This window comes from Argiope bruennichi, chromosome 1 (genome assembly GCF_947563725.1).
Source record: "Argiope bruennichi chromosome 1, qqArgBrue1.1, whole genome shotgun sequence".
Classification (NCBI taxonomy): domain Eukaryota; kingdom Metazoa; phylum Arthropoda; class Arachnida; order Araneae; family Araneidae; genus Argiope; species Argiope bruennichi.
The window spans coordinates 129,449,667-129,462,479 of NC_079151.1; the positions used below are offsets into that span (position 1 = coordinate 129,449,667).

The following is a 12,813-nucleotide window of genomic DNA, read 5'->3' on the forward strand; positions in this document are numbered from 1 at the left end:
TGGGAAAAGAATAAAACTGTAGAATGTAACTAAGTTCAACTATTATAATTAATTCAATTAAAAAGTTCTAAAAGTTTTCAAGGAAAACGTTCTTTTTCTAACTTTTATAATATTTTCAATTCCTGGGAAACACCAAATCAGTAAGATGAAAAATAAAGGTATGAAAAAATAATATCAAATATCGATATTCTTGCAAGTTCATAAATATTCAAGTAAAATCTTCAAAAACTACAAAAATTCCAAAATCGAAATGAAAGTGAGAATCAAAATATTTCCGGTTCCATCCCATAAATTTCCAAAATGTTCGATAGCTTTATCTGTTTCTTCAGAAAATTTTTTCTCCACATCTGCTTTATAAAATAATAAAAAAGATTATTTTGCTTCATTTCCTTTTCCTTTCCGCCATTTTCTTCTGACAGATTTATTCTTACTCTCATTTTAGAACATTTTCATGTAGCATTCCATTTTCTAACTTTGACAATGGATTGTAGATTTCAGAACTAGGATTTTGCAAGTGTTTGATGTCTTTTTTTCACAAATCGTTTGCCATAAATTCGAAAGCATTTCAAATAGACGTCTGATGATTCTGGGTATCTTTTTCCAATCATTGTATAAAAGTATCGCTTTTCGCAAGCGATAATAGTCGTTTGACGAATAATATTTTAAATATTTGATTCAATGGCTTGAATAATGCTTTGGGATCTTTTATTATATCTGGTAAAATTAGAATCATCAAAATTGTTCATAATGATTTGAATTATTTGGTAGATGCCTCAATACTTTTGGATGCTGCGATAGTAAATTAATGGCAATATATTACACGCAATTCATTTTACCGGATCATTTTTATAAACATTTCAGTAATAGAATAGGAGTATAGTATTTAGATGTGCTTACTCTTTTCATTCTTCTATCTATAACGTACGATATTTGATTTAAACAACTAAACTCAACGATTTCTGGAAATAACGAAAACTATAATTTAAGGAAATGAAACCATACTTTTTTTTTTTGTAAAATCTTAGTTTCATTAAAATTTTGTTCTTACAACTGTGACCGTTATTTTATCACACAAACAAGTTTGCCTGGTTCCATATCAATCTTAAGATTAAAAGAATATGATGTTCTACATTTTGGTAATTAGAGAAGCTTTATTTATTTATTTAATCGATACTAAATGCTGATACAACAATTTCCAATAAAATTTCTTAAATATTTAGATGAATTAAATTTTTCTTTTGAGTTTTCGAAACGATATTGATTGTGTATGAAAAAGTCTACTAGTCATGTAAAATCATTTCAAACAAATATATTTCAAAACATTCTTTTCTTTCTTGTAAAATGTTACAATTTCAAAAACTTAAGTACTTATTTTAGCTAATAAATAAAATGAATAGTTTATTTGTCCCACAAAATTTCGAATTAGGTGGCAAAATGAAAAAAAAAATCACACTTCATCTGTATAATTTGCAGATGACCTGTTTCTTAAACACCGTGAAAACTAGCAAAATAAGGGTTTTTAACTCTTTACCTAGGTAAAGAGGGCATTAATGTATATCTAATTATTTTGCGATAAAAAGTTTAATAATCATCTTTTTAATTATTTATCTTATCTTATATTTACTTTTTTCCCCTTATCTTCCATTATCTCCATCGTCTTCAATAGATTTTGCCCGGAGTATTTTGTTTATGGTTTGACTTTTGCATCAATTAATAAATATATTTTGTTTCAGAACTCGAAACATAATTTACTGAAAATATCTGATTCATATACAAAATTACTTATGGCTTTAATGAATAGCTCTGTACAGCATAATTTTCAATTAATTGAACAGAGATTTACTGAAATGTGTGCCCAAAAAATCAACTTATTCAAAAGAAAAAGTTGCTGTTACTTAAGAAATATCTCAATTACTCTTTAACAAGTGCAGATATCTGGTTATCATCAGAAGATGTGAGAAATGAAACAATTTTCTCTACATAAATAGATTCACTAACTGATTTGCTGTTGCTTAGATAATTCGCAACTTAACTACTTTTCTTATTTTAGCTCATAATTTGTTTTTACATATATTTATTCCTTTATATTTTTTTCCTGAAATGCTCTATCTTTGCATTATACATTATCATCAATTATATCATTGTCTTTTTTTTTCAAGAATATTAATATTTTTCTATCAGGTTGTATAAATGCTGTGTACTTCAATTTTTCCTTGAGTTAGTCTTATATAATAGGTATACCTCCAAGCTATTGTAGTTTGCTTGCCATTGCTAATCTCTGGAATTTTTAATCAACCAATTAATAATTATTAGGTGCTTGTTTTATAACTATTATAATGATAGATATAACTATTATAATGATAAATAAATTTCCACAAGAATAGACAATAAGAAGAGGATTAATAATTCATTTAATAAGAAAGTATAATAAATCTTAAAAATGTAATTCAGAAGTACAAGGAAAGAAACATTTCACCTTCACCATTACCTCCTCTAATTTCGAATGGCTTATAAATATAAGAATGAAATGGATAGAACTACCAAAACTGATAACTGGTAAGAGCTACCACAAGAGGTTTCACCAACTTTAGTTAAGAACAATTAAAATTAGACTAAAAAACAACTTTCATCTCCTAATTTTCCAACACTTAAAGTTATTGAAAACCGATTTGTTCAATAGCTTTTCATTTTATTGATACTTCACTTTATTTGAACTATCTTTATATCATCAATCATAAGAAAAACGTCCATCTAAAGAAACTTGTCCATCATTCCCACTCGCTTTTATCTGAATGGCCCGTCGACGACCTCGGTCGAGATTTTCCATTTCCTATAATATATAATTTCCTGGTGGAAGTCTAATTAAAATTATTTGAGTTTATTCTTACATAAGATAACGGTGGTAGTGTTGTACATATATACAAGTGGGTAAAAATTATACTGTTTTTAAGATGCATCGATTATTTTTTTAAATTGAAAAAATATTTGAAATCCCATAAATCTCAAATAAGCAAAGGCATAATAACGTCTTTCAGGAAGCTTCTCGTTAAAGAAATACTTCCAATTTTAAATTTTTTAAAGATCTAATGAGCAAGATGGTTAATATACTGGTTTCATAAAATTAAATTAAATAGAAAAGAAATTCAAATTTTAATTAGAAGTTTAGCATTTAGTTTTTTAATGTAAAAAGAAATTGTCTCATACGATGATACAAATTTAACAAAGAATATTTCGTATTTATTAACTTATAATGGATTCATTAACTAATGATGGATCTTTCAATAGAATAAAAAAATATTGTAAGAAAAAAAGAGAATTTTAATGAAGAAAATAAAAAAAAATTATAATAACTTCAAGCACAAAAAAATATCACTGGCGAAACAAAATTAAAGTTAGATCTATTCAAAAATTATAATCTTGAAAAAATATTATTAAAATAAATGCAGCAAGAGAAATGACAATTTTAAACTAAAAATAATGAATAAATAACATTGATAATAAAAAATATCTTAATTCTAAGTATTTAATTTTAAAAGTTTATTGAAAATAATTTATAAACAAACTTTAAAATATACAATAAAATTCATACCTAAAACATTGACAATGTTTAAAAATTCAGAAAGTATTTATTTCATTTTTAAAGAACTCGATTTACATCTGGTGCCCGAGTGAATGAACATACTTAAAGAATTATAACTTATACTCAAAAGAAAAAAGAAAGTATTTCATACATTAAAACGAGTAAGAATTTTTTTGTTTGTTTGTTTTAAACTCTATTATGATTAAAAAAATTAGGATTATAAAGGATAATCTATCATTATGTTAAAATCATATTCTAAAGAAATAAGCCATTTTGTATTAACAGCAAATTCGTAGTAAAAACTTCAGAAGCAACTCAATTCTATTATACAGATTGATTATAAACGAATATCCCAAACTTGCAGATCTGTTAACCCTTTAAAGGGCCATTTTTTTTAGTCATATTATGTTAAAATATTTTTAGGCTTGAAATTAGAATAAGAAAAGGGATTCATTTAGCTTATTAGATAAATTCAATTTGATTCATTAATTAATTTGGTTCATTAATAATTAAGTAACAAATCAAGACACATCATTTTGTGGGAGATAAAGAACTGAAGCATCTAAATTTCTGACTTACTAAAAAAAAATTTGTCAGAACTTATGCCAACCTACATAAATTCATACAAAGATTGATAAATTTGGTGGGAAGCATACTTCCCATGGCCCTAGAAAGGGTTAAAAGGAAACTAAACAAAGTACGACCTTGCTGTTCATCAGAAATCAAAAATAACAGTTAAAAGTTTAAATTCAATAAAATTACAAGTGTTCAATGTGAACTTCTCCAGAAATAACAAAGATATCGAAGAAGTATGATAATTCAGCCCACAATTTTTTCTGCATGTCCTGTGTGAAGCTTTGAAATGATGCAGATAAGCAAGCATGTCGATGCTTGATTTTTTTTTTTTTTTTTTTCCTAGGATAACATCAAACAGCAGGTGACGAGCTACCAACTGACGGTGATAAACTTAAGACACGCATATCTGCAGGCTTTCAAAACATCATTCAGAGAAAGAATATGGGATGAGATATCGTGTCGCATTGATATCGTATTTTTAGAGGGGATTACTATTAATTGTAATTGTCTTACAATCTTTTCAGGATTTTTTTTTTTTTTTTTTGTAATTTTTGATTAGCAACAAAGTTATTTCATGACTTCATTTTGTTGTTGTTTTTTTAATAGCTCCGCATCATTGGGACATTTACTATAATCTCCCCTGTATATTTTACGATGCAAAATGTTAAATCCTTTATTGTGCTATCGTCTCACAAATTACAAAATTATTGATACTAAGTACAAGGAAATATTCTAATAATTTCAAAGTGTTCAATAATATTAAGTAAAAAATATTATATGTTCAGAGCAAATAACAAAAAGACAATGAAGTTACTAGAAGCAGTTAGTAAGAAAAAAAATAATGGAAAGACTGCAATTTGAAACGTTTAAGCATTTTACATTAGAAGGAATTTTTGTCAGACTCTTTTGATTAACCAAGAGTACTGGTTGATTGTAAGTTTATTTAAATCTCTTATGCATTGATTTATGTTCCCATTTTCCACAGAAAATATTTTAAGCATTTAGTACAGATACTAAAACGTGCGATGAAATAGTTTCCCTCCTGTACTGTGTGTTGTGTAAACGAACCTTTCAAATGACGTCAATTGCCGTAACATCATAATACTATAGTAAACGTAACTGACCATATAATCTGATATTTTTCCACAATAATATTCAAATGTATCAAATTTGGTAGCTTTAGGTCAAATGGTCTGTCCTATAGAAAGCCAAAATACATGTACACAGCACTACTCCATATCCTTGTAGCTACAACTTAAGGTTATTTAAGCATTATCGCAAGCATAAAATGGAACACAAATTACAAATCTAAAGCTAATATCTATCTTGGTACTCGTGAGCCTACTAGTGTCGAATTTCAATTGTTTGATATAAAAATATTAAATAAAATATACCCCCACATGTACACGCTCTTCTTTCTCTTATTATTATATATTGAAACATTTCTTAGTTATTTTTAAATAACATTTTACAAACATAACAAGAAGAAAAAATCAAAAAATTTCCAATAATTTCCAGAAATAGTTAGCAATATTCTTTTTTCGCCATAAACTTTCAACGAATAATCTAACAACTCGTTTCAAACAATGAAATTCATGCCATAATATAATCTCATTCTGAGGTTAAGAAAAAAGATATCAGTCCTGTAGAAATAGCTGATGTAGCCACATGCATTCTAAATAATTTCATTTACCACAGTTTTAATATTTTTCTCTTTTTTTTTTCAAGCGAATTGAAGAATAATTCATATTTTCCTATTCGAAAAAAAGGAAAAAATTATAAAAAGAATATTTTCTATTACAGATAGAAAATTTTCATTCATTTTCTCAGAATAAAAATCTTTTTTAATAACCATTCTATTTTTCGACTGTCTACAAATTTGTAACTAATTTAAAATAAAACTTATTATTACTAATCCTTTTTGACGAAACAAATGTTTCAAAATTCGGAAGAAAATAAAATAAAATTCTCAAAAAATGACTGGGTAAATAATTAATTCATGTTCTTCATAAGCCACAGATAATCCTTTTTTATATTAACATGGGATTCCACAATGCACCATAGTCTCTGGAGATATTATGGGTAAGAAAAGTGAAAACTTTCTTTTTCTTTTACACAATTTTTTTTAAATGTGAAATTTTCATTTTGCGTTTCCTTTAACAAAGCTACAGAATTCAAAACTGAAAAATAATAGTCAATAATTACTACATATTTAATGTTCTGCATATCTCTCATTAATAAGACTAATGTTCAAATTAAGAATGAGATGGTAATTGAATTAGCTATTCTTTTATACTCACAAAAAAGCACGGTAATCAGAAAATATTTTTCGTTTTTAATGTCAAAAAGGAACTAATTAAATCAGTCGAATCAAAAATTCTGTACCATCTCCTATAATTATAAATTCAGTCCTTTAGGATTTCAAAAGCGGATTATACGCTGAATTTCAACGTCATTTCCAACTGAACCATCTTACGTTGAAAAAATATTTTTGAACAGCTTTTGCCTATTCAAGATCAGTGAATAGCAAGTAAATAATTTATTATCGTATGTTAGAAATGAGTAACAAGTTAAAACAACAGGTTTAGAAAGCTTACAAAAGGAAATTCATTTGCAAGAAAGCTGAAAAGAAAATTTTATAAAGAAAACTGTGTTTTTTTAAAAAAAGAAATATGCATTATCTTTACAAAAAAACTCACATTTTTACAAAATTTATTTTTCGAAATAAAAATTAATTAAAATTTTTCCCAATCATAATAGAATTACAATATTTTTTATAGGCAGAAAATGTGATAAAAAAACTTGAGCAAAAGATTTAAGATGAAATTTGCCTTTTATTTTAAAAACAAACTCTGGCATTTTTATGACAGAAATAATTGCAATTGATTTGGCTAAATGTATTTATTTAGTATCTGGTACTAGCTATTTTTAAATAATAAATATATTAAAAGAATTAATTAATTTTGAAAATTACGTTTGATAAAAATTAATATTATGTTATTTATGTTATTGAATATATTTATTAAATTTTTCAAAAATACTATATATTTTTTTAATTTTTAAGAAAGCAAATGAATAGATAAAAAAAATATCAGGAAAGATTAAACTTGAAATTCTAAAATCAAGCCTATTAAAATGATCCAATAACTTTCTAAAAAAAAATATTTCGTATATTTCCTTCATTTTTCCCATTGTTAAGAAACACCTCGTACGGAAGCTGAAAAATATATGTTCAAAATGTGTAAAATAATAAATTCCTATATATCTAGTAAGTAAATAAATATTGCAATAAATTCTTCAAAAACTGAAAAAAAAAATCTTAACTTCTTGAATGAAAATCGGAAACAATATAATATGCAGAAAAACAATATAATACTTTCTTTCTCTGCATCCGTTTCTTTAAAAAAAATCGCGTCAACATCTGCTTTATGAGACTAAAAACGACGTCTTTGAGAATTCCAGTCCATTTATTCGCCATTTTCTTAAGATAACTTTCAACTTTTTTTTCATTTTTTTTAATATTTTCATGCAGCATTTCACTTTTTAACTCTGACAATAGGTAACAGCTTTCCGAACTTGGATTTTGACTTTGATATCTTTTGCTCACAAATCGTTTGCAATAAATCTGAAAAGCATGTGAAATGGAAACCTAATGTAATTTGCAGAATCTCACCATTTTTTTCCAACAAAGAGAGAAAGTAATCCCTTTCACAAATTGATAATATTCACTTGAAGAATAATGCTTTGAATGCTTGTTTCAATAACTTGAATAATTTTATTGTATCTGTTAAAAGGATTTCTGATAAATGTATATTTGAATTTGATGCCAATTTAGAATTGTAAACAAGACGTTAAGTAAAAATGACACATTCAATTCAGCTGTAATATTTAATAATTTGAAATATTGCGATAAATATACGACTGAATAAATAAACGTTAAAATTAGAATATAAATAGAGTATTTCATGTATTATTAATCAATCAGGAATGTAATGAGTAAAAATAATAGTATTTATAATTTCAAATTTATATCTTTAAACGAGCAATTCTTGTATGTATATAAATTTATTTCGTGTGTCTCGAAAAAGGCTAAAGATTTGGATCAAATTATGTGTTTAGATAAAGTTTTGCTTTTGAAATTTATTTATATACTAGCCACCTTTGGCGACCAGCCGGTTCACCAATTTTAATGTTCGTTAAAATTTTAATAATTAAATATTTTATGCAATTCCTACTTTAATAGCTTGTTCAAATTTTGATAGTCATATAATTCACTCATAATATTATAAAAGCCTTCAATCGTAACGTAATATGTATTTCTCTAATTTTCTGTTAGCTCCCGTAGAATTTATATTTTAAATTAAAGTGGAAAGGATTGATCTGAAATTAATATAATAATATTTTTTACTGAAACAAAGTATTTTTTTGTAATATGGTTACTGAAAACAGTCACTGAGCGTTTAAACTTTATGGGCACTAACGAATATCTTTCTTAATTTATGTAATATTTCAAGAATTTGTCAACAAAATTTTCTCAGATTCATCATGAGCAGATCGATTCATTAACAATGTTTAATTTAAATGCATCAAACACTAGGAAAATAAACAGAATCGCTTGAAATAATCGGTCGAAAACTCTTAAGCCTAGCCTCATTAGAGTGAGGGAAAAAACTGAAGACTTATTCATTTGGCGGTGGGGAAAATGAAAAGATTTTTTTGGTGGGAAAATGAGTTTTAATTAATAATTTAAATTCTAATTAAAAATTGAAAAAAGGAACCCCAGGTGCACAATCCCGACCTCCAAGGTATACATGTACCAAATTTGGTAGCTGTAGATCAAACGGTCTGGCCTGTAGAGCGCTAACATACACACAAACACGCACACACACATTGAGCTTTATATAAGTATAGATGTGTTTTTCCTGAAAAAATGCAATTTTACAAACACACAAACAAAAAATAATTAACTATTAAAGTTTTTTTTCTATCTGCTCTCATGCTGACAATGTCATATAGGGACAACTCGTAAATTTTTGTGATACTTACTTTGCTGCCATAGGATGATAACCTACTGGTACATTAAAATTTTGTGAGATGGCGCTGTACGACATTATCCAAATACATCCAATACCAACAATGCAATTATCGTGTTAACCAACTCGAATATCATGTTAAACTAAAAGCATTCATGATTTTTTATTTAAAGGACCAGTTCATATGTTGGTAAGATTGAAAAATATCCACAAGTAATCAGATGTGATTTGTATCTAAATATTTTCTCTGAAATAAACATGGTTCTACAAAAAAAGAAAAAAGAAAATTGCCGAACAAAGTTTGATTTTTTCATATTATCTTATTATGTACTTCATATTATCTTAGATTTATATATTAGATTTATCAAAAATTCTATATTCTTTTGAAACTTCGTATTATCTCAGATTTGCATTACAGATATATTATATCAAATATCTAACATTTTTAAAAATGTTTAAACTATAATATCACTTGGCAAAATATATGAAGATTCATTATAAGAAACAGAATTGTGCCTGAAATAAAAATAAATAGTTTGAAGCAACAACGTGAACCATGAAGTGACTTTAAATCTTTGATTTAAAAATTTCTTGGAGTAGAGTTGCACTATAGTAGAATTTTAATTTTTGGAATGTCCCCGCAACTAATTTAATTTCACCAATGATACGCCGTATTTATTAACCTGGATCACATGTAATCCATCCAGAATCCGATATCTTCGTTTAAATATGATATTGAATTTTAAAAAATGGAATGGCCTTGCTGAAAGTGGATAAAATGGGCCCATCATATGGTTGTAGATATTGCTGGTAGGGGCTATCCCCTGTAGGTATAAACTGTGGTACTAGGATGCCTAAAATGCTACCTAAACATCTGTCTACTATGCGTAGACAGTTAGTCGACTTTACTACTTTATGTTGGCCACAAAATTTAATTTTTTTTTAATTTGCCTCAAAGCATACTGCACTAAGATTTTGTGTGGACTGAATATCTTCAGATAAAAATACTTTAAAAAAATTGTTTTTCCATTTCATACAGAAACTGAGATAAATCATAATATCCTAACTAATTGCCGAATTTTCAAATTGTACTTGATTACTAGATTTCAACCAATCTGTCTCATATATAACTACATTAATGAGCTTAAAAGATCAGTTAAAAATAAAGCATTTAAAGCTGTGATTATTAGAATCACAATCTTAATAAAATGTAAATCTTCAAGAGAATACATACCCATATATAGACATGTTTTTTTTTCACCCATGTTATCATCTCGGAAATCCTTAAGGGCAAATACCTTAAAAGAGGAGAAGAGATACTGCCGCTTAAATAACAGATACAAATTAATAAACAAGCTATAATAATTTTGTCATCACCAATGACTGGTCATTCCTCCTACGCGAAAGACTAAAGCATGAGCAGATGACGGCTATTTTGTAACGGAATGTAATATATAATATTTTCGGTCGAGATCATTCATATAAACCAAACCCCCAAATACTAGAGCAAAGAAATAACATCTATATGTTTTGCAAGTTCTAGCAATATCAAGCACTATTGCAATTCTTAACAAAATCTATATATCTGATAACGTTGTATTGCCATATGCTTGAAGTAATATCAGAATTTACTTCCACAATTTAATTTAATCTTTTGACACGTTAAAATGTGTATATATGTTAGAATTTAAATCTAGACATTTTTAAGTGAGTGTGATTAAATGGGAAAAGGAAATGTAAAAATTAGTAACATAAAAATAAAAATAAAGGATGATTTTTAACAGAATGTTTCAGATTAATTAATACTTCAATATTTTGTTTTTTCGAATTCATTTCTGTATCGTTTGCATTCTTAAAGATCTTAATTTTAACAAATATTTGTGTTTAAATGGATTCGTGGCAGCAAGTCAATAGATTCTATTTTCATTTTTAAACTGTTTTTTAAAGAAAAGAAAATTTCTTTTCTTTAGAATTCCAGATTTAATTTTAAATGCATCTTGTATTAATTTTCGCCATTAATTGCTTATCGGTGAATATTAAAATTATACTTGGTAAGTATAAGAATATTATGAATTGTTTACATTGAATCATTCATTTGAAAACCTTATTGTTTTATTTTAGTAGTAAAATTCTATTAAGACTTTATTTCAGATATATTCTCAATGCATCTTTTAAATAATAATGTTAGAATAACTGAGTACAAATTAGTTTATACCAGTATTAATAATGGTAAGCAAAGTTTAATTTCAATAATAACTCTAAACCTAAGCTGTTTTTAAGAAAATATTTAGGTTTCTTATCATTCAGATCTCGCATTGATTTTGTAATATTTATTTCAACGATTTGGAAATATTTTTCTTTCTTTTTCTTATTAATAATATCCAATATATGACAAATATAACGAATATTTCTGAGGGCGATAAAAAAAGAATACTGAAACCCACGAAATAGCAAACATTAATATTGAAAAAAATTGCTTTAGATTTATCAAAAACTAGCAGGCTTTGGCCACCAGTCGATTTTGCAGGATTAATGTTACGTAAAATTCTTAATTAAATATTTTATGTAACTTGGTATTGATAGTTTCTTCAGTAAAATGCTTTTACGAATTTTAATAGTTATATGATTCACACTATTTCAGAAGCCTTACACAGTTCTGCTCATTGTTCTATAATTCTCTACTTTTTTGCCATCTACTCTCAAATTTGAACAAGAATTTGAAACTGCAATGTTTAAACTTAAAGGATTTTTCTTTTTACTGCAACCAAACATTTTTTTAAAATTATGACTGCAGAAAATAGAATCGTTTGGTATTGAAGTCTGTGTAAGGCTTCTGAATATTATTTTTTAATTTATGAATTTCCTGTGTAAGAAAATTATGTGTAAGTTACTTCTCTGTAAGTTAATTCTGTGTAAGTTAATTTATGAATTAAGGCTGTGTAAGACTGACAGAATATTTTTTTTTTAATTTATGAATTTTCTTACAAGTGCACTATTTCTGTATGTTGAATTGTGAATCTTTCAAGCTCATCGTACGATGTAGTTTTCACTTTCGCTTTTAAAAGGATTTAAGTGAAAGCAAATGATAATACTTTTTTTAGTCACTATATGAACTTCTGAAAAAATTATGAAGGCCGAATTTTATGTAGTCTATCGATTCTGTAACCATATTCAATAAGATATTCTTAACACTCTAATTTTTAAATAAAACAACATTTCAGTCTTTTGTGACTAAATCTGGTCAAGTTATGAGAAATATCATTATTTTAAAACTAACAGAAATTTCATTATTATATCCAAAGTAGACTTAGGAAAACTCAGGTCGCTTATTGGCATATTTTTTCAAGACGGTCAGTGGAGTGGTTTATAATACGTCGATTTTATAAAATAGTGATATACAGATTTTATATCTTAAATCAAACATTTTCACAAAAGAATGCAACTTTTTTGTTTATTAAAGACTCAAGAATATGTTATTAGATATGGCTCATAGAAACGATGGTTTGTATAATGAAATGAAATTCTATAATTCATCAGAACGTTTATTGATTCATGTTACATAAAATATATATTCTTTACTTCATTTAAAGCATTTTTCTTATTAGTTGTCTATGCCTATTACTA

The 12,813-nt window shown here is 26.4% G+C and overlaps 1 protein-coding gene across 1 annotated transcript in view; it reads left to right on the forward strand.

Moving 5' to 3' along the window:
- LOC129963617 (guanylate cyclase 32E-like) overlaps positions 1-12,813 on the forward strand; it is a 305,080-nt gene that overhangs the window by 151,123 nt on the left and 141,144 nt on the right. The gene's annotated exons all lie outside the window — the stretch shown is intronic.